Below are 23,605 nucleotides of genomic sequence, written 5' to 3'. Positions count from 1 at the left end.
AACAAACTAATACAAAAAATTAGTCCTGAGAAGTGGGGCATTACTATAAAGATAATTAAAATTTAGAAGCAGCTTTGGAACTGAGTATCAGGCAAATGTTGGAAGGGTTTGGAGAGCTCAGAAGAAGACGGGGTAAGTTTGGAACTTTGTAGAGACAAGTTAGATGGTTGTGACCAAAATACCGATGGTGATATGGACAGTGAATGCCTGGCTGATGAGGTATCAGATGGAAATGAGGATCTTATTGGGAACTGAAGCAAAGGTCACATATGTTATGCCTTAGCAAAAGAACCTGGCTGGATTGTGTCCATGCCCTAGGGATATGTGGAGGTTTGAAATAGAGAGTGATGACCTAGGGTATCTGACAAAATAAATTTCTAAGCAGCAAAGTAAGTGTTTAAGAAGTAACATGACTGCTTCTGACAGCCTGTGATCAGATATGGGAGCAAACAAATAAGTTGGAACTTTCATATTTAAAAGAAAAGCAGAGTGTCAAAGTTTGAAAATTTTGTAACCTATTCATGTCTAGGCAGAGAAAGAAAAAGCTTTTACAGGAGAGGAAGTCAAGCAGGCTGTGAATCAACCACTTATTAGAGATATTTGTATAACTAAGAAGAAGCCAAGTGCTCATAGCCAAGACAACAAGAAAAAGGCTTCGAAGGCATTTCATAGATCTGCACAGCAGCCTATCCCATCACAGACCCAGAGGCCTAGGAAGGAAGAATGGTTTCCTGGGCCAAGGGCTCCACTGCCCTGTGTGTAGCCTTGGGACGCAGCTCCCACATCCCAGCTGCTCCGACTCCAGCCTCGACTCCAAGGGGCCAGGTACGGCTTGGGCCATAGTTCCAGAGGGCATAAGCTACTGTAAACCTTGGTGGCTTCCATGTGGCTTTAAGCCTGTGGCTGCACAGAGTGCAAGAGTGAATGAGGCTTGATGTTCTCTGCCTAGATTTCAAAGGATGTATTATGTTGGTGCAAAAGTAATTGTGGTTTTTGCCATTAAAAGTAACAGCAAATATAAGAAAGCCTGGGTGCCCAAGCAGAAGCCTGCTGCAGGGGCAGAGCCCTCTCAAAGAACCTCCACTAGGGCAGTGCAGAGGGAAAATGGGTTGGAGGCCCCACTTAGAGTACCCACTGGGGCACTGCCTAATGGTGCTGTGGGATGAAGGCCACCATCCTGCAGACCCCATAATGGTAGATCCACCGTCAGCATGCATACTCGGCATGGAAAAGCCACAGGCACTCAACCACCTGTGACAGCAACCTCTGGAGCCAAATTTGCAAAGCCATAGAGGCAGAGCTGCCCAAGGCATTGGGAGCCCACCCCTTGTACCATTGTGTCCCGGAGGCAAGATATGGAGTCAAAGAAGATGATGTTGGAGCCTTAAGATTTAATGACTGCCCTGCTGGGCTTTGGACTTGCATGGGGCCTGTACTCCCCTTTCTTTTGGCTGATTTCTCCCTTTTGTAATGAGAATGATTACCCAATGCCTATAACCCCATTATATCTTGGAAGTACATAAATTGTCTTTAATTTTACAGGCTTATAGGTGGCAGAGACTTGCCTTGTCTTAGATGAAACTTTGGACTTTGGACTTTTGAGTTAATGCTAGAATGAGTTAAGACTTTCAGAAAGTATTGGGAAGGCACGATTGTATTTTGCAATATGAGAAGTACATGAGATTTGGGGGGCCAGGGGCAAAATGATATGGTTTGCATGTTCCACCCAAATCTCATATTGAACTGTAATCTCCAGTGTTGGAGGTGGGGCCTGGTGGGTGGTAATTGGATCACAAGGGTTGATTTCTCGTAAATGGTTTAGCACCATCTGGTTAGTACTATCCTCACAATAGCAAATGAGTTCTTTGAAGATCTGGTTGTTTTAAGGTGTGTAGCAACACCTCCCTCTATGTTTCTCCTGCTTTTGCCATGTGACCTGCCTGCTCCCCCTTTCAGCTTCCATCATGATTTTAAGTCTCCCGAAGCCTCCCCAAAAGCCAAGCAGATGTCAGCACCATGCTTCCTATAAATCCTGTAGAACAGTGAGCCAACTAAACCTCTTTTCTTTATGAATTACTCAGTCTCAGATTTTTATTTATAGCAATGCAAGAACAGACTAATATACCAGCCTTGCTGAGTTTTGTAATACCTTTCCTGGAAATTCTTAGCCACATACCAAGAGAGAGATTTTACCTTAACTCTTTTCAAATCTGAAATTCTTAAACATGTGTGGTAACTCTCTGTGGCTTTAAATGAGACTTATGACACTTTACTATGTATGAAGATGTTGCTAATCAACTTGAACCAAATAGCTTCACGATTTCTTCTGGTTATCAATAATAGGGTATGATATTGTCCCCTTCCTCTTTAAGCATAGACCAGCCATGTCAAGAATTTGGTTGCTCCATTTCCTTAGTCTCACCATTCTGATGACTGACAAGGTTTTGTTCTAATGCTTTCTCTCTAAACTACCAGTTCATTTTTCCCTTTATCTAGCTGGTTAAATCTAGATGGATATTCAGGGAAAGATGTTTTTATTGCCTTCCTCCAATGAGTGCACTGCTAGATTCTTCAAGGAGTCTCCAATTACATAATTGAGTACCAATTGTCTGGGTCACATCGCAGTATCAAAACTATATTTTTTTATTTATTTTAGATTTCTTCTGGTACTCAAAATATTTTTCCTTAACTCTGTTCTAATTTTGTAATCCTATTGGATTTTACTTTCATTTCCTTCAAGTTCTTCTTTTGATTTTTTTCAGGAAATACATGCCAACTTTTTATTATTACAGCTTAAGCTTTTAAGCATTGTGAAAGGATATGGACATCCTCCTCCATTAATATTTCTTGATGAGTACAGTTTTATAGCTTACATTTTTCAGTACTATTGGGCAGTAGCAAAATGGAAATGATACTACACTCAATTAAGTAGTGGAAAAAACTGGTCACAATGACAGGCTGCAATCATGAATAATATAAGAACTGGCTGCTATTTAGACACTGGAAAATATTTTAATAGTTTAAAACAAGATCAGATTTTTAAAATATATTCTCAAGCTGTGCAGTTGGTGGGTAAAAAAAGAAATTAATGAGCCATTTTTGGAATATTGGTTCTATGGCTTTTTGCCTGTAGAACTTGATCCCTTATTTCATTGCCATTGCAGATTTTCAAACATTTATATTCCAGAGCATGCAAACAAACTCAGTTACATTTGTGAAAGGATTTTGTTTTTTAGTCCCAGTGGTAATGTTTTCTCTTCTGCAAGCACAACCATCGGAGTGAGGGTTACAGAGCTTTTAAAATCTGGAATCAAGATGCAGACAGTTTTTCCTTGATCTTCCCCTGGCACTTGCTGTTGAACTAAAAAATGACAAGACAAATGATCATCATCCAAAAAAACTTTTGTCATGGAACACAGTCCTAGCTGAAAGGAAGACATGGATAGTGATCACTCCCTCATAAATTTCTATTCAGTTGTGCATATATTGGGTATCTATTTTGTGCCAGGACCTCTGTAAGGAAATATCAAGATTTTTTAAAAAGACATAGATTCTCTCCTTGAGGACTTATCAAGTCTGAAAGGGAACAATAGCCACGAGAAAATAAGTATAAGACATTACTTGAAGTACATTAAAACCACACATAGAAAGTTAATGATGACACATAGGAAGGAACTTGAAGGGATGAAAGAATGATTCTCAGAAATGAGGTAATACTTGAGCTGCATTTTGGAGAATCAATCAGTTTGTCAGCCTAAGATAGATAGAAAGTAAGGAAATTCTCAACAAAGAAAAAGGCAGGTAGAAAATCATCAAAGGGTAAAATGGTAGGATAGGTTTAGAAAACTGCAATTAGTTTAATATTGGTGAAGTTAAAATTGTTAGGCAACAGAGAAGAAGGAAGGGGCCGAACCATGAAGTGACTTATATGCCCTGCTTGGTCCTAAACCTGTAGGCAATTAAGAGTTTTCCCAACAAGTCCTCCGATACACCATACCATTAGCTTCTCCAGACTGATGTTCTTCTTTTAAAGCCAGAGAAATGAGTTTAAGATCTGCATAAGTTTAAGAAGATGATTGCTTTCATTTTTTCATCTGTATTTTACATTTTCCAAGTTATGTATTTCTGGTTTTAGTCAAATGAACATATTTTCTCAAATGCCTACAAGTTTGTACATGTCTCCTACTCCCTTTTTTTTTTTTTTTTTTTTTTTTTTTTTTTTTTTTTTTTGAGACAGAGTCTTTATCTCTCGTCCAGCTGGAGTGCTGCAGTGGGACGATCTCAGCTCACTGCAACCCCTGCCCCTGGATTCAAGTGATTCTCCCGCCTCAGCCTCCCAAGTAGCTACAGGTGCTGCAGGGACTACAGGCATGTGCCACCACACTTAGCTAATTTTTGTATTTTTAGTAGAGATGGGGTTTCACCATGTTGGCCAGGATGGTCTTGATCTCTTGACCTCGTGATCTGCCCGCCTTGGCCTCCCAAACTGCTGGGATTGCAGGCGTGAGCCACTGTGCCCAGTGGGCTTCCTTTTTTCTGCTTGCATTCTCCCCTCCTCCACAGTGCACCTGCCTGGCTCTTGTCTTATATTTACCCCACAAAAGAGAGTGAAGTAATCAGATCTGTGTTGTAGAAGGGCCTTGATCATGGCTCTGAGTTTGGATGGACCAGCATAGGGAGTGCCTGGGGTCAGGGTGACCATAACACGACCTAGAAATAGTCCTGTAAAAGACAACGAAATTTTGAGAGGCAGGGAGGATGGAGGAGAATGTAGAATCTGTATTCAAACGGAACATACACGACCTGTAGGACAGAAAGTTGCTGGCTATATTCTCCAGTCTCTATCAACTGAAATCTGAACACTCCAAGCCTAGCAGGTACATGTTTCCAAACATATGGGTGAAAATGAAAGACTTTAAATTATACTAGAGACAAGATTTTTATGTACTAATTATAATTTAGCTCTCGTGTGAAATTTTGACATAATTATACTCTCATTTTTGTCACTAACTTTAATATGCAACATTCTCAACATATAACTGGCAGGACCAAAATGGAGAAAAAAAATCACTGTATAGTTTGATATACATATGAACCTAAATATTTGTTCTTTTATTAATCCTCAATATCAGAATGATAAATGCTTGCTTTATCTCTTTGAATTGGTACTGAAGTATTTTTGTATTAATCTCTGACTTTAATAATATTTCTTATAGAAAATTGAGATTTAAAAAGCTATAACTTGAAGAAAATATTTTATTTCCGTGGAGACAGGCTGCTCAGTTTTCTCAGTAATCCAGGGATGGAGTACGTTGCACAGCCAAAAAAAAAAAAAAGAATATTGCCCCACAATTCTTTATGCTTCTCTCATGGCAGTCTTTACCACCTACTTAATCAGATTACAGCCCTTCGGTCTAAAGCTATAACGCACTTTTTTGTTTCAAAGGAAACATTCCACAAGAGGAAGTGAAAACTCACAAGTAACTGTTGGGACCCTCTAAAATCTCTTCATCTTGTACATGTCAAGACAAAGTAGAGAGTTCTTCCTTTCTTGCAGAGAGCCATATATTTACTTGAAGATGGAGATTTTGTGATGGTGCAAAAAACAGATTTGGTTTGGTGCAGAGGCCATTTTTACAAAGCCTTGTCATAAAGCAAAAATTGTGTGTGTTTTTCTTAATTCAAGTAATGTGCAAAATAAATATGCCTCACCCATGTGACATTTTGCCCCCCGTTCTAAGCCTTGCTACATCCATTCTTGAATCCTCAGAGGTGGGAGCCTGCGATGCAAATCAGAGATGGGGTGAGTGTAGTTGTTTCACTATTTCTTGGTAATTATAAAAAGAACTAGCAAGATTTGGTGAGTTGTTTTTTTTCAAGCTGTGTTAGGATATCCCAACAGTATCAGGGCTGCCAGGTCAGAATGGCTTCCAAACAGCCCTGTCAAAACAGCTGCCTTAGAGCAATTAAGCCACCACCACATCATCTTCCGAAATGCATTCTATGCCCAAGAGAGACTAAGTTTCCTTCCCTAAGGTCACCCAAATTCATAACTCATATACACAGGTGGGAGAAGAGCTCACAGGATTTATATGTTTAAGAAGCATGTCTTTGTTCTGTTTTGCCTGTCATATGCAAAATGGACCTATTGACTTGCAGAGAAATAGCTCTGGGGTTTTTGTGAAATGAATATAGCTATCTCAAATGCATGTGACTTTACTGTAACTGCCTGAGGGGTTCTTCCTGCCTGCTGCTCAAAGAAAGACTATGGTATTACAGTAAAAAAAGGAGTTTAATAGACATGAGGCCAGCCATGCCACAGGGGAGATTGAGTTAGTACTCAAATCAATCTACCCAATGCTCATAGGTTAGGAGTTTTTCAAAGGCATTTTGGGGAAAGGAGTGCCAGTGGCTAGGCTTGCTGCTGATTGGTTGGGGCAGAGATGAAATTTTAGGGGGTCAAAGCTGTCCTCCTGTGGGCTAAATTGTTTCTGGGTGGGGGTGGGGCCACAGGGGCAGGATTGGAGGGTCCAGGTAGAGCCATGGGGTCCAGTGGAACCATAGGTGTCAGACATGAAAAAAAAACCCAAAAAACTGAAAAAAAAATCTCAAAGGCCAATATACAATAGTGGTGTTACCTGCAGGAATGGCTGACAATCTGTTTCTGTGCCTTAGCAGAATCAGGCTCCTCTCTTTCCCCTAACCTGATGGTCTTTCATTCGTTTGGCAAAGGCCATTGAGTTCTTGGGGAAGGCCCATTCCCATTTAAAACTATAAATTAAATATCTCTCAAAGACAGCTTAGCCTAAGCCCAGGAATGATTAGGGGAAAGGCAAGATGGGGGAGGTGGATTAGATCAGTTCTCTTTCATTGCCATAATTTTCTCACTGGTATAATTTTTGCAAAGGGACCTATTGACTTTCAGAGAAATATCTTTGGGGTTTTGATTAAGTGAATACAGTTATCTCAAATGCATGTCAATTTATGAATGTGTACCTTGCTTCATTTTTCCTCTGTGCCATATTCATGTCTTTCAATGTGTCCTATTCTTTCCTGAATTATATAATAATAGATTATTCTCAATTTCTGCACTGCGCTTGGTAAAATCAGGCATAACATCTAAAGAGTCTAATGTACCTATGCAAGATGAGGCTACCCTTGTTCTGACTGTAAACCCACCAGGGGAGACTTAGAACCTGGGAAGCACACTGCAGTGCCCTGTGCTTTTCATAGGTGCCACTAATCTGCAGGTTGCTCCCACAAAATCTGCCTAGTTTGGGTTTCATATGTCAACTCCAGATAAACTTATCTTCCTCATTCCTTTTCTAAACTCCACCTATACTTCCAGCTAGAAAACACATACCACATGTTCAGATATAAATGTTAAAAATAAGTTTATTTTACTAGATGTATTAAATAAATTTTTTAAAAGCCTGTATACTACTACATCTATTACTTTTTTAAATGCTTGAGTAAGAGGTATATTAATTATATTCTTCTTCAAAAATTATTTTCTCATTACTTAACAACTTCATAAAACAATGTTAGTGCTAGACAGGACCTTGAAAAGCTGGTATTTTAAAATATTTAAAAAGCCATGGTAAAGTTTGAGGGTATTTTTGAGAACCTATAGTAAATATATTTCCAGAAAGAATTATTACAGTCCCTTCCCTTTTTATACATTTTTAGTGTAGTTGCCACATTGAGAATTAAGGAAAATATTCTAACTTTTTTGCTCATGGAAAAATAATTTTTTGTAGTTATACTAAAATAAATGTATTGCTTTTTAAACACAGAAAACAAAATAGAATGGGTTTTCCTTAGTGAATGATGAGCTTCCATTTCTTACAAGCTAGGTTTTTTTGTGTTTTTGTATGTGTGGTTTTTTGTTTTTTGTTTTGTTTTGTTGTGTTTTTTGTAGCCCAGGAATAAGTTTTATAACATTGGCAGTTGGGCTACAAGTTTAGAATTTATACATTACTTTCTACACTGGCTTCACATTTACCAAATGTATACATAAGGGATAAATTTAGCCTGCCAATTTTGTTAGTGCCTATATATCAGCAGATTCACCAGACAATAAAAAAGAGAACAATTGATTCACAAACCATTACCTCTCATTTCTGGTTCCACTTTGCTTCGAGATGGCAAAACATAGAACTACACAGCGTTAGGTTTGGAGTTGCAGTTATCTTCAGCACACTTAAATTTCTTTTGTGTTTAAATAATCTTTATTTATAAAATACTATACTAAGAACTATAATTCCATTAAACTTCAATTTGAGAAAAGTGTAATCACTTAAGTAACAGCAGTTACTTAAACTGAAAATGACATCAGTCTAAATTACTTTTGAATAGAGCAAAAATATTGTCAGGTTTCTTGCTGTGGTTCTGGATGTTCAGTAGCAGGCTCCATTGAAGGCAGAATCAACCCTGAAGGGAACTCGCTTCTACCTTCAGAATATGAGGGTGAGGTAAAAATCCAGGTCTTGGGTGATGGTAAGGAGGAAAACCCCTCGGTGGATAGATGTTTCTCACTGCAAATGGAGCATGTGGTGGACCTGGGAAATCCGCTGGTGGATAGTAACCTCGAGAAGCTCCAAACATGGTTCCTGGAGGAGGTGGGGGGAAAGGAGGTCCTCTTCTCATGAACGGGCCCCTTGTATTCACTGGAAACAATGGACCTCTGATTGGAGCTAGAGGTGGAGGCACAAAGCTGGTGCCAGTTGCTTCATTTTCAGCAGGGAGAGATGAATCAGGCACATTTAAATCACCAAGATCATCTTTGGCGTCATTTCTATTGGATTCCATTTCTGAGGGCATTGACCCATCCATTTTATCCAAAGAAGGCATATTAAAACTTCTGAGTTCTGCTGGCCCAGACAGTCTATCAGAATTAGAATTAAATCTGTCTTCCCTTTGTGGAGGAAGACCTGAATCAGGATATGATTGTCCTGGTGGAGGAAATATCATCCTTCGTTCCTGATCCCACGGAGATGACAGGGGCCCAGTATCAGAAGGAGCTCTGTGAGGATCAGTTAATGTATCACAGCTTGGTTCTCCTCTTTCATTGGTAATCTGATGGTCCAGAGGATTCCCTGGGCCTCTTGGGCCTCTTCTTCCTCTCCCCGGAAGCACAGGTGAGAGTCTGAGTGGACCCTCCAACAAAGTTTGAGGAGAGAGAAAAGCTCTCGTTTCAGATGAGGGCCGACCCAATGGTGAGGGACCATATGGGGAATGCTCTCTGTCAAATGCTGTATTTGAAACATCAGGTGCAGAACGATCTTTTTCTAAAAGTGCACATTTAAACCCTGTTTCAGTTAATTTTTGTCTGTTGTTAGCATTTTCTTTCCTTAAATCACTGAGGTTTCTTTCAGCAGTCCGAGCTGCCAACCAATTATCATGTCCTTTTCTCTCGTAGGAAATAACCTGCCTTTGATAAAAATTAATAGTTCTCTCCAATTCTTCTTCACGATCTTTGGCTAGCTTTCTATAGGTCTCCAGCCCTTCAGTGGTATGACTGATCTTTTTTTCCACTTTAGAAAGTTTCTCTTCTTCCTGTATCTGGTAATTTTCCTCTACCGTCAATTTCTTGTGGAGTTTCATTTCATTTTCTTGATATAATTCAGTCATTATTTTAAGTTTCCGTTGAAGTTTCTGATTCTCACTCTCAAAATACATGTTTTCTGACTGCAAAGATGCTTGTTGAGTCTGAAGATTTTTAATATGCTCTGTAAGCTCGTCCTTTGTTTTGTCAACTTCAGATAACTGAATAATAATGTGGTTTCTTTCTCCTTCTAAGGCTTTTAAAGAAACATTTAACTTAGCAGCATGAATCAGTTTCTTCAAAGCTCCTTTTGGAGGATCATGTGAGTAAGCACCATTTTCCGGTTCACCGTTCACTTCTAATTCCAAGTTATCATCATCAGTTATGTCCTCTCCAAGCACAGCAGCCCAATCTTTCATCTTCAGCAAGCATCCAGTCAGAGTCTTGATGTGATTTTCTTTATCATTTAGAACTTGTTCTGCGTGTACTTTGGAGTCTTCAAATGTTACTTTCTGTTTATTAAGCTCACTCACTTGTTCCTTCCATACTTCAGCTTCTTGCAAAAGCTGCTTCTGGCTTTCCTGAAGTTGAGAATTTTCACTCAAAGCATCTTTTATTGCTATCTCCCATCGTTCTTCATTCATTTGAAAAATCTTGAAAATGATTTTGGCTTCAGCTATTTGTGATTTGAGAGATTTTGACTCATCTTGTACAGACTGTATCGTTTTTGAAATATCCGCCATCAATTCATCTTGTTGAGAATGTTTAGATTTCTCTTCTTTGAACTCTTTTTCTAGACAGAGGATTTCATCCTCAAGTTCAGAATTGAACCTGTTCAGCTTTTCACAGGTTGCCTCCAAACTTCGTGCTTCTGCTGCCGCCTTCTCAAAGCTGACATCCTCTAAAGATGACTCTACTTCATAGTCTTCGTATTCTTTTTGAATAAGGCTAAATTTTTCAAGTAGTTTACATTTTTCTTCAATTAGTCCAGAAAGCATTGCAGCAAGTATTTCTTCTCTTCCCACATAAAGCCGACTCCTAACCGATCTAAAACTTCTCCACAGAAAAAGGAGAACGGCAAAAAATCCAACAACAGCTGCACATACCACCAATTCCCATGGAAAACCATAAGGATCCGAATCTGGTCTCCTACTTTCAGGTAGTGCTGCCACAACCCTGCCTAGCTCCTCCAGGACCAATCCCAAATAGGGCTGAGGGGTAGCGCCGGGCTCCTCCATAGCGCCAAACTGCTCTGGGATCACCGCAGTAACACCGGCCACAACAAACGGTGGAGAACAGGCGGCCTTGGGTCTGGAATCCGAATCCGCAGGCGGCAACCAACTGGAGTGGACCACTGCGGAGCCGGCTGCGGGGGCCGCTGGGGAACGCGGGCACCCCATAGGCCTCACAGACCCATGCTGCGGCCCCCCATTCCCCCCCGCCCCGGCCAGCTTGTTACACTTTACATCCTGAGGCAGCGCAGGTCCGAGCCCGACCCGCCTTAGTTCTGGCAATTTTCACATCACATATTTTGAAGCTCTGTTGTTTGGTGAATACACTTTTAAAATTGCTGTCTTCTTCACAGATTAAACCTTTGATCATTACATAATCTCTCTGTTTCTGGTAATTTTCTTTGCTTTATCTGATATACATACAAGCACTCTTGCTTTCCTTGCATTAATGTTTGTGTAATATATCTTTTTTCATCCTTTTAATTTGGCCTGCCCTGGATTGGTAAATTTCAAGTGAGTTTCTTGTACACAGCATACAAGAAACATATACGAAAGGGTCATACTTTTAAATACACTCTTCTATTATCTGTCTCTTGATAGACCATTCATAATTAAACTAATTATGGATAATTTAGTGCATAAGCCTGACATCTTTTTCTGTATCAATTTTTGTTTCTCTGCTTGTTTTTCTTTTTCTTTTTTTTTTTTAATTATACTGTAAGTTCTAGGGTACATGTGCACAACATGCAGGTTTGTTACATATGTATACATGTGCCATGTTGGTGTGCTGCACCCATTAACTCATCATTTACATTAGGTGTATCTCCTAATGCTATTCCTCCCCCTCCCGACTCCCCACAATAGGCCCCGATGTGTGATGTTCCCCTTCCTGTGTCCAAGTGATCTCATTGTTCAATTCCCACCTATGAGTGAGAACATGCAGTGTTTGGTTTTTTGTTCTTGTGATAGTTTGCTGAGAATGATGGTTTCCAGCTGCATCTGTGTCCCTACAAAGGACACAAACTCATCCCTTTTTATGGCTACATAGTATTCCATGGTGTGTATGTGCCACATTTTCTTAATCCAGTCTGTCCTTGATGGACATTTCGGTTGATTCCAAGTCTTTGCTATTGAGAATAGTGCCACAATAATTATACGTGTGCATGTGTCTTTATAGCAGTATGATTTATAATCCTTTGGGTATATACCCAGTAATGGGATGGCTGGGTCAAATGGTATTTCTAGTTCTAGATCCTTGAGGGATTGCCACACTGTTTTCCACAATGGTTGAACTAGTTTACAGTCTCACCAACAGTGTATAAGTGTTCCAATTTCTCCACATCATCTCCAGCACCTGTTGTTTCCTGACTTTTTAATAATCGCCATTTTAACTGGTGTGAGATGGTATCTCATTGTGGTTTTGATTTGCATTTCTTTGATGGCGAGTGATGATGAGCATTTTTTCATGTGTCTGTTGGCTATATAAATGTCTTCTTTTGAGAGGTGTCTGTTCATATCCTTTGCCCAATTTTGATGGGGTTGTTTGTTTTTTTCTTGTAAATTTGTTTGAGTTCTTTATAGGTTCTGGATATTAGCCCTTTGTCAGATGAGAAGATTGCAAAAATTTTCTCCCATTCTGTAGGTTGCCTGTTCACTCTGATGGTAGCTTCTTTTGCTGTGCAGAAGCTCTTTAGTTTAATTAGATTCCATTTGTCAATTTTGGCTTTTGTTGCTGTTGCTTTTGGTGCTTTAGACATGAAGTCCTTGCCCATGCCTATGTCCTGAATGGTATTAGCTAAGTTTTCTTCTAGGGTTTTTCTGGTTTTAGGTCTAACATTTAAGTCTCTAATCCATCTTGAATTAATTTTTGTATCAGGAGTAAGAAAAGGACCCAGTTTCAGCTTTCTACTTATGGCTAGTCTGATGGGCTTCCCTTTGTGGGTAACCCGACCTTCCTCTCTGGCTGCCCTTAACATTTTTTCCTTCATTTCAACTTTGGTGAATCTGACAATTATGTGTCTTGGAGTTGCTCTTCTTGAAGAGTGTCTTTGCAGTGTTCTCTGTATTTCCTGAATTTTAATTTGGCCTACCTTGCTAGGTTGGGGAAGTTCTCCTGGATGATATCCTGCAGAGTGTTTTCCAACTTGGTTCCATTCTCCCCATCACTTTCAGGCACACCAATCAGACGTAAATTTGGTCTTTTCACATAATCCAATATTTCTTGGAGGCTTTGTTCATTTCTTTTTGCTCTTTTTTCCCTAAACTTCTCTTCTCACTTCATCTATTTGATCTTCAATCACTGATACTCTTTCTTCCAGTTGATCAAGTCAGTTACTGAAGCTTGTGCATTTTTCATGTAGTTCTCGTGTCATGGTTTTCATCTCTCTCAGTTCATTTATGGACTTCTATGCATTGATTATTCTAGTTACCCATTCTTCCATTCTTTTTTCAAGGTTTTTAGTTTCTTTGCACTGGGTACGTAGTTCCTCCTTTAGCTCTGAGACGTTTGATCGACTGAAGTCTTCTTCTCTCAAGCACAGTATTAGGGTGGGAGTTACCCAATTTTCCAGGTATTGTGTGTCTCAGTTTCCCTTGGCTAGGAAAGGGAATTCCCTTCCCCATTGCACTTCCGAGGTGAGGCAATGCCTGGGACTACTTCAGCTCTCACTGGTTGGGCTGCACCCACTGACCAGCACAGACTGTCCAACACTCCCCAGTGAGATGAACCTGGTACCTCAGTTGAAAATGCAGAAATCACCCGTCTTCTGTGTCACTCACACTGGGAGCTGGAGGCTGGAGCTGTTCCTATTCCTAAATTTCTTCTTTTAGGTTTTAGAACCAAACTTCCAAATGTGCCCATCCGTGGAATAGCTGTGGGATATCCCTGTAGGGGGAAAAAAAAAAAAGATTTTAAGAATTTGTTGATGTTTACATTCATACATAGTATTGATTTGCCTAATTTCTGGCTTAGCAAATTAAATAAAAATGTTTGAGTTCTACTCTATCCAATAAATCCTCTCATTTTTCTTTCTTTTTTTCTTAAAATTTTATATTTTTCTCAATCAGTAACTTTGTTATTAATCAATAAGAAAGTAGGGTACTGAAATTAAGAGTGATTTTGGCCCTAGGCCTTGCTAAGTCTGTGATTTTGAGCAACTTACTTAACCTTTCTGTGCTTCAATATCCTTATCTGCACAACATACATAATAATAGTATATACTTAACTTCTCAATCAGTGCAATATTGGGTGAAGGGTAGTGTTGCACAATGCGTATCAACTCATTATTTTTTTCAAAACATTTCCTTGAAAGTGGTTGTAAATAACTATAAACAGCAACTCTGAGAGTTTTCTTTTTTGTTTTAAAATAGGTTTATTTCTTTTTTTTAATTTTATTTCAATAGCTTTTGGATAGTAAGTGGTTTTTTATTACGTAAATGAATAGCATAGTGGGGAAGTCTGAGGTTTTAGTTCACCTGTCACCCAAGAAGTGTACGTTGTAACAAATATGTCATTTTTTATTTCTTACCTCTTCTCACGCTCCCACTTCTGAGTCTCCAAAGTCCATTATAACACTCTGTTTGCCTTTGCACATAGTTGAGCTCCAGGCCAGGTGCAGTGGCTCACATCTGTAATCCCAGGACTTGGGGAGGCTAAGGCAAGTGGATCACCTGAGGTCAGGAGTTTGAGCCTGACCAATATGGTGAAACCCCATCTCTACTAAAAATACAGAAATTAGCCAGGCGTGGTGGCACACGACTGTAGTCCCAGGTACTCGGGAGACTGAGACAAGAGAATTGCTTGAACCCAGGAGGCAGAAGTTGCAGTGAGCCAAGATTGAGCCACTGCACTCCAGCCTGGATGACAGAGCAAAACTCCATCTCAAAAATAAAATAAAATAAAAATTTTAAAAACCATAGTTGAGCTCCCGCTTGTGAAGACATACAATATTTGGTTTTCCATTTCTGAGTTACTTCATTTAGAATAAAGGCCTCCAGCTTCATTCAAGTTGCTGCAAAATACATTATTTTATTCATTTTATGGTTGAGTAGTATTCCATGGTGTATATATACCACATTTTCTTTATCCACTCATTAGTCGATGGGCACTTAGATTGGTCCCATAACTTTGCAATTGCAAATTGTGCTGTAATAAGCATACATTTTCAGGTGTCTTTTTTACATAATGACTTCTTTCCTTTTAGGTAGATACCCAGTAATGGGATTCCTGAATTGAAAAGTGGTTCTACTTTTAGTTCTTTAAGAAATCTCCACACTGTTTTCTGTAAAGGTTGGCCTAATTTACATTCCTACCCACAGTGAATGCTTCCCTTTTCACCACATCCATGCCAACATCTGTTGTTTTTTTATTTTTTAATAATAGCCATTCTGGTGAGGGTAAAATGGTATCTCACTGTGGTTTTAATTTCCATTTCACTGATGACTAGTGATGCTGAGTATTTTTTCATGTTTGTACATCTTCTTTTGAGAAATGTCCATTCATGTCATCTGCCAATGGGCTTGTTTTTTTCTTGCTGATTTGTTTGAGTTCCTTGTAGATTTTGGATATTAGTCCTTTGGGATGGATAGCTTGCAAATGTTTTCTCCCATTCTGTGGGTTGTTTAGCTCTGGTAATTATTTGTTTTTCTATACAGAGCTTTTTGGTTTAATTAGACCCCATTTATTTTTGTATTTTTGTTTGTTACATTTGCTTTTGGGGTGTTAGTCATAAATTCTTTGCATAGGCCAATGTCCAGAAGAGTTTTTCCTAGGTTATCCTCTAGAATTTGTATTATTTCAGATCTTCAATGTAAGTCTTTAATCCACCTTGAGTTAATTTTTTTATAAGGTATAAGATAGGGACCCAGTTTCATTCTTCTATATATTGCTATTCAGTTTTTCCAGCATCATTTATTAAATAAGGTGTCTTTTCCCCAATTTATAGTTTCATATGTTTTGTCAAAGATCCATTAGCTACAGATATTTAGCTTTATTTCTGGGTTCTCTATTCTGTTCCATTGTTCTATGTGTTTAATTTTGTACAGTACCATGCTATTTTGGTAACTATAGCATTATAGTATAATTTGAAATCAGGTCAGATGATGCATTCAGATTTGTTTTTTTGTTTAGGATTGCTTTGGCTATTTGGGCTCTCTTTTTTTTTTTTTTTTTTTTTTTTTGGTTCCATATGAATTTTGGGTTTTTTTTTTTTTTACTAATTCTGGGAAGAATAGTATTGATATTTTGATAGGCATTGCCTTGAATCTGTAGATTTCTTTGGATAATGTGGTCATTCTTAAAATATTGAGTGTTCTAATTCATGAGCATGGGATGAGTTTCCATTTGTTTGTGTCATCTATGATTTCTTTTGGCAGTGTTTTGTAGTTCTCCTTATAGAGATCTTTCATCTCCCTGGTTAAAAATATTCCTAGATTTTGTTTTGCAGCTATTGTAAAAAGGACTGAGTTCATGGTTTGATTCTCGGTTTGGTTATTGTTGGTGTATAGTACTGCTACTGATTTGTGTATGTTAATTTTGTAACCTGAGACTTCACTGAATTTGCTTATGAAATCTAGAAGTCTTTTGGAGGAATCTTTAGAGTTTTCTAGGTGTACAATTGTATCATCAGTGAACAGTAATAATTTGACTTCCTCTTTTCCAAGTTGGTTGCCCTTTATTTTCTTTCTCTTGTCTAATTACTCAAGCTAGGACATTCATTCTAGAAAATGGATGCCCATTTTCTGGTGAAAGTGGGCATCCTTGTCTTGTTCCAGCTCTCAGGAACTGAAACTTTTAACTTTAACCTTTTAACTTTTGCTTTTAACTTTTAACTTACACTTTTAACTTTTCTCCATTCAGTATGATGTTGGCTGATGGTTTGTTATATATGGCCTTTATTCACCTCCTGGCATTTTGAGGTATGTTCCTTCAATGCCTAGTTTGTTATTGGGGGTTACCTAAAGAGATGCTGAATTTTATCAAATGCTTTTGCTGCATCTATTGAACTGATTATATGGCTTTTGTTTTTAATTCTGTTTATGTGATGTATAGTAGTCAACATCTGTATCACAGAGATTTTCATAACTTGTGTCAATATTGTCATTTATTTCAAAGAATTTTTTAATTTCCATCTTGATTTCATTGTTAACCCCAAAATCATTCAGGAGAAGATTGTTTAATTTCCATGTGTTTGTATTGATTTCAGGGTTCCTTTCGGAGTTAATTTCCAGTTTTATTGCACTGTGTTCTGAGAAGGTACTTGACATAATTTTGATTTTCTTAAATGTATTGAGACATGTTTTGTGACCTATCATATGGTCTATCTTGAAAAATATTCCATGTGTTAATAAGAATGTGTGTTTTGCAGTTATTGGGTAGAATGTTCTATAAATATCAGGTCCATTTGTTATAGAGTATAGTTTAAGTCCATTGTTGCTTTATTGACTTCCTGTCTCAGTGATCTGTTTAGTGCTGTCAGTGGGGTATTGAAGTCCCCACTGACAGCAACACACTATTGAAGTCCCCAATAACAACACACTATTATTGTGTAGCTCTCTGTCTTACTTCTTGGGTCTAATGGTAATTGTTTTATAAATTTGGGAGCTCCAGAGTTAGGGACATATATATTTAGGATTGTAATATCCTCTTGTTGGATTGATTCTTTCATCATTGTATAATGACCTTCTTTCTTTTTTGTTTTTAATATTGTTGCTTTAAAGTCTGTTTAATCTGATATAAAAATAGCTACTTCTGCTCACTTTTGATTTCTATTTGCATGGAGTATCTTTTCCCACTCCTTTACCTTGAATTTATATGAATTCTTATGTGTTAGGTGAATCTCTTGAAGACAGAAGATACTTGGTTTGTGATGTTTTTTTCCATTCTGCCAATCTGTATCTTAAGTGGAGCATTTAGGCTGTTTACATTCAATGTTCATGTCGAGATGTGAGATACTTTCTCAGTCATCATGTTAATTGTTACCTACTTTATTTTCTTCATTGTATTATTGTTTTATAGGCCTGTGCATTTTATGCTTTCAAGAAGTTCTATTCTGGTGCATGTCAACCTTTTGTTTCAAGATTTAGAACTCCTAGCATTCCTTGTAGGGTTTGTCTAGTAGTAACAAATTGCCTCAGCATTTGCTTGTCTGAAAATGACTTTATTTCTCCTTCATTTATGGAACTTAGTTTTGCAGGATACAAAATTCTTGCCTGACAATTATTCTCTTTAAAGAGGCTAAAAAGGCTGGGTGCGGTGGCTCACGCCTGTAATCCCAGCACTTTAGGAGGCCAAGGTGGGCGGATCACAAGGTCAGGAGATAGAGACCATCCTAGCTAATACAGTGAAGCCCCATCTCTACATATATATATATATATGTGTGTGTGTGTGTGTATATATATATATATATATATGAAAAATTAGCCAGACATGGTGGTGGGTGCCTATAGTCCCAGCTACTAGGGAGGCTGAGACAGGAGAATGGCGTGAACCTGGGAGTCAGAGCTTGCAGTGAGCTGAGATTGTGCCCCTGCACTTTAGCCTGGGCAACAGAGTGAGACTCCGCCTCCAAAAATAAAATGGCTAAAGATAGGATCCCAATCCCTTTGGGCTTGTAAGGCAACATGGTTTGGCTCTGTGTCCCCACCAAAACCTCATGTCAAATTGTAATCCACACATGTGAGAGGAGAGGGCTGGTGGGAGGTGATTGAATCGTGGTGGCTGACTTCCCCCTTGCTGTTCTTATGATAGTGAATGAGTTCTGATGAGATCTGATGGTTTAAAAGTGTGTGGCACTTCCTCCATTGCTCTTTGTCTCCTGACACCATGTGAGAAAGATGCTTGCTTTCCCTTCACCTTCCACCATGATTGTAACTTTCCTGAGGCCTCCCAGTTATGCTTCCTGTAAGCCTGTGGAAATGTGAATCAATTAAACCTCTTTCCTTCATAAATCACCCAGTCTCAGGTAGTTCTTTATAGCACTGTGGGAATGGACAAATACAGAAAATTGGTACTGGGAGTGGGGTACTGTTATAAAGATACCTAAAAATGTGGAAGTGATTTTGGAAATTAGCAGAAGTTGGAACAGTTTGGAGAGCTCAGAAGAAGACAGGAAGATGTGGGAAAGTTTGGAACTTCTTAGAGGTTTGTTGAATGGCTTTGACCAAAATGCTGATAGTGATATGGACAATGAAGTCCAGGCTGAGGTACTCTCAGATGGAGATGAGAAATGTATTAGGAGTAAAGGTCAGTTTTTAGCAAGAAGAAAGATGGCCTTTTACCCCTGCCCTAGAGATCTGTGGAACTTTGAAATTGAGAAAGGTGATTTAGGGTATCTGGGAGAAGAAAGTTCTAAGCAGCAAAGCATTCAAGATGTGACCTGGCTGTTTATAAAAGTCTATTCTCATATGTGTGAACAAAGAGATTAGCCAAAACTGAAAGTTATGTTTAAAAGGGAAGAAGAGCATAAAAGTTTGAAAACTTTACAGTCATTATATCTTAGCACTTTAAAATGATCTCCTTTCACGCCATATCTCATATTCAGGCCACAAGAGGTGGACTCTCAAGGCCTTGGGCAGCTCTGCCTCTGTGGGTCTGCAGGTTATATAGCCCCTGTGGCTGCTTTCACAGGCTTGCATTGAGTGTCTGTGGCTTTTCTAGGTATGTGGTGCAAGCTGTCAGTGGATCTACCATTCTGGGGTCTGGAGGACAGTGGCTAATGTGATACCTTGGGGATGTTATAGAACCCTGTTTTTTCATACTTGCCAGGATTATTTTTCTGGTTCCTTCTAATTTGGATAGACTATTTCTTTTCGTTATTGTTGACTTCTTTTTATTTGACTGTTTTATGTCTTTTTTCCCCTGAAGGATGTGACTTTAATGTTTATAGTTTATTGCAGCCTTATTTAGCTCTTGGTGCTTTCAGGGGTGAAGACTCTGTAAGAATTTCTTGTTATGGTCTTTGTATGATGGCTTTCTCAGATGCTGGCTGTAGTAATGATGTGCTTGGTGTGTGACTAAGTTCACTATCTCTTATTAGGTTGGAATAGCAGAGGTCTCTTGAAGCTTATCTCATTCCCCCATGGGGTGCACATTTTTGTTTATTTTTCCCTAGTAGGAGAGGTGTCCCTGTGTAGAAACCAGTTGTGGCTGAAGCAGGTGGGTAAATGCAACACCCAATAGTCGGCAGAAGTCCCAGTCTTGACAGAGGTGGCCAGGGGAGCTCTCAGTGAGCACTGAGATCTTACCAGGGGGAAGAATGGCCTCTCCCTTGACAGGCCAGCAGGAAAGCAGTCCATCTCCCAGTCACACTCCTGATCTAGTGCTACAGCTATTCAAATCAGACAGGCATCTCTTTTCATCTACAGGAATGAAATTCCAAGTAGAGTTGAATACTTGATATTCCAAATAGAGATGAATTGTGACACTACCCCTCATGCAAGCCTGAACCCAGAGGGCACTCCTCCTGTGGGGATTCAGTCACCCTGAAGTGTTCCAGAAAGGCTGCCTATAGGTGGACTCATGCTGAACTCCTATGGGAGAAGCCCTAGCTGTGTCTTCAGTGATTGACAAGAGGGGAAAAGAATTCTTCTTCTCCAAGACCATTTGTGAGCACAAGGGCTGCCTCACAGTTGGGGCAGAGCTTCAGACTTTCCCCACTGAGCCCAGCACCGTATCTGTGCCTCTGCTGAAAGAAACTTCCCACCAGCAGAAAGTTCTGGGATTCAAGGCCTGCCATCCAGACTCATTTATCTCTCAAGGTGTTCTCTTAATGTGGTACCTTCGCTGTCCGCCTAGGAGTAGGAGTTGCTGAGAACCAGACTACTGTGAAGGCGGCTGCTCCTCTGGGTCTAGCCACCTAGTGGGGCTGCCACACTCCAGGCTGGTGCTGGGAAATGTCTGCAAGGGAACCAGTGATGTGATCTGTCCTCAAGTCTCCCAGCTCTGATGGAGATGGCAGGGGAGTGACGTAAACTCTGTAAAGTTCCTTGGTTATAAATAACTTTAGTATGTTGGCTTTCTCAAATGCTGGTAGAAAAAGTAATGAATTGGTCACACGGGCAAACTCAAGACCTCCTGGTTAGCCATGGTACTGCAAACAATGGTGATAACTGAGGTAACGCACACATGTTCTTCTTCCTGAGCACTGTGTTATTCTACCTGCAGATGTTGTAATGGACTGTGTCAGTTGACCTCCAGCCAGGAGGTGGCACTTGCAAAAGAGCACAAACTGTGTTAGTAGCAGTAGCAGTGGGATTTGTGCTTGCTTTGTTACCTAGGGGAGGTATTCTGTATTCTCGGACAATGAGTGGGGCCATAAAGCTCCCAAAAGTTTCTGTCCATTGTGTTAAGTTACCAGGGTGGGTGGAGGGGCAAAGCCAGGTAGCATCTGGGTCAGACAGGGCCACACTCTGACTCTCCACATGCAGGACAAGCAGCAGTTTTTGTGAAATTGGAGGGCAGTTCTCTTGCCACTGGGGTAGTGTTCCAGAGAGAAGCACAGCTGTCTCTGCTGCACAGAAGAGTTTGTGCAGGAAGTGAGGAATAGCAGGTGGCAATAAACCCCACCCAGCTCCCATTCACTTGGCAAGGCAGGTCTCACACTTGCAGTGCTCTCCACTAGCAGCAGCTAGCTAAGTCCTAAGCAGTCTATGCTCAGAACTCCCCCAGAAGATGCTACCATGGCTTTCAGACCTCACCCCTTCCAGTCCACCCAGAAAGCCAGAACACCCGGCTCCTGCACCTGTGGCAGCAGCACATTTCCCACCTACCCTTAAGTTCTGGCCAACGGTGTTTGTCCGCACTTGAGATTATATCCTGAATTTCAGTTGGGAGCCTCTCTCAACCTGTGACTGCTACCTGCATTAGCTGACAGACTTCTGTAAGACCAAAAATGGCTTCCCTCCATCCATGCTGGAGACTGGGAATGCACAGAACTCTTCCCGCTGCTGCTCCTACTTTTATGTTCCCTACCACTCCCTAAATCAGCTCCAGTGCTGGGTAGGATTAAGGCCTTCCCCCATGGGCTGTATTGCCAGGTTCCCCAGTGGGAGGGTATATCCTGGAGGCAGTTTATCTGCCCTCGCACTCTGGGGACTTATAGTTTTCCACCTGGCTTACAATGAAGACTGCAGCCTGCCACTTATTTCAAAGGGCCTGTGGTTTCTTTCAGTTTTCCTGTTAAGTTCCTGTGTTGCTTCTTGGAAAAAAAGTTCACGGTGTGAATCTCTACACACTGTTTTGTCTTTCCAAAAGCGGGAGGCATACTAACAATGTCTCCAATCCACCATAAAACAAACAAACAAAAAACAGTTTTCTTGACCCTCTTGAGCAGAATACTTGTTTTTGAAAAATGTAGAATACTATTATTAAAATTGCTTTCTCGTCTCCTATTGGCTTTCGATTATATTACGTATTTGCTGTTTGCATAGAGATGATTGATATTTAAGTTAGGCTTATGGAGGGAAAGATTATATAGATTGTCTTTCTTGCCAACAGCTTAGTTGGAGCCTTTTATCATCCCATGTCTGTATGACTGACATAACATGGCCTCTCTGTTCATACCCAGCTTGCACAATTCTAAAGGCAATCCCCCTGAGGCTCACAATCATCTCTTATCCCCCTTGCTCATGTGTCTCATTGCCTAAAGAATAAAAGTATTCACTGGGGCTTTCCAATCATCCCACAATCTGGTACGCCCTCCACGAGCATGTGGACTCCCTTTTTTGTCCAAGTTCTGCTTGCCTCCTGCATGGCTTATTCTTCTCTTTCTGACTGGTCAAGCTTTACCTACCCATTCTACAAGGTTTACTCACATCCTAATGAAGACCTTCATCAATTATTCCACCCTACATTTATATTGATCCCTAAACCAAGCCACAAATATCAATAGGAAAGAAAGTAAGCCCAGGAAACAGCCATCATTTCACTGGTAACATTCAAACAGCAAGGCTTTCATATACAAATGGAAACATACACATTTTTCTTTTCTTTTTTTTAATTATACTTTAAGTTCTGGGGTACATGTGCAGAACGTGTAGGTTTGTTACATAGGTATACATGTGCCATGGTGGTTTGCTACACCCATCAACCCATCACCTACATTAGGTATTTCTCCTAATGCTATCCCTCCATTAGTCCCCCACCATGGAATACTATGCAGCCATAAAAAAGGATGAGTTGATGTCCTTTGCAGGGACATGAATGAAGCTGGAAACCATCATTCTCAGGAAACTATCACGAGAACAGAAAATCAAAGACTGCATGTTCTCAATCATAAGTGGGAGTTGAACAAGGAGAACACATGGACACAGGGAGGGGAACATCACACACATACACATTTTTCAAAAAGAATTTTATTAGAACTTCTAGAAGAGAAGGTGAAAGAGTCCAGTATATCAAGAAAGCTCTTCACTCATGAAATAACATGGTGTTAACAGAAGGAGCACACACTTTGGAGTCAGAAGAGCTAGTTTTGACTTTTTTCTGTGAACTTGACTTAGTTTCATAAATGGCCTGAGCCTCACTTTTTCCATATTTAAAAGAAGTGATGCCTATTAGCCTTGGGAGATGAAGAATAAGTGATAAACTGTAAGTACTTAGCACAGTGTCTGGCACACTGTGGATGCCCAAAACCTGTTAGATCCTTCCTGTCTCCCCTTTTCCTTCCAGTTAAAGCACCATAAACGTAAGAGCAACGGCACATTAAAGAACATTTGGGAAAAAGACAGGAGAGTAGAAGAGTGCCTTATAATATCTAATGTTTGAGCTCCCCTTACATGAAGAACAATCATGTTCTATTCCTGATTAAACACATGAGAGTATCTCAAA

The 23,605-nt window shown here is 39.8% G+C and overlaps 1 protein-coding gene and 1 pseudogene across 12 annotated transcripts in view; one reads left to right on the top strand and one right to left on the bottom strand.

The window, feature by feature from the left end:
• BBOX1 (gamma-butyrobetaine hydroxylase 1) overlaps positions 1–23,605 on the top strand; it is a 91,635-nt gene that overhangs the window by 19,235 nt on the left and 48,795 nt on the right. The gene's annotated exons all lie outside the window — the stretch shown is intronic.
• LOC102131800 (cTAGE family member 8-like) lies at positions 8,243–11,075 on the bottom strand (annotated as a pseudogene).

The sequence above is a fragment of the Macaca fascicularis genome, chromosome 14 (genome assembly GCF_037993035.2).
Source record: "Macaca fascicularis isolate 582-1 chromosome 14, T2T-MFA8v1.1".
Taxonomy (NCBI): domain Eukaryota; kingdom Metazoa; phylum Chordata; class Mammalia; order Primates; family Cercopithecidae; genus Macaca; species Macaca fascicularis.
The sequence above is the reverse complement of the archived record's forward strand: the minus strand, read 5'-3'. Positions and strand labels throughout refer to the sequence as shown.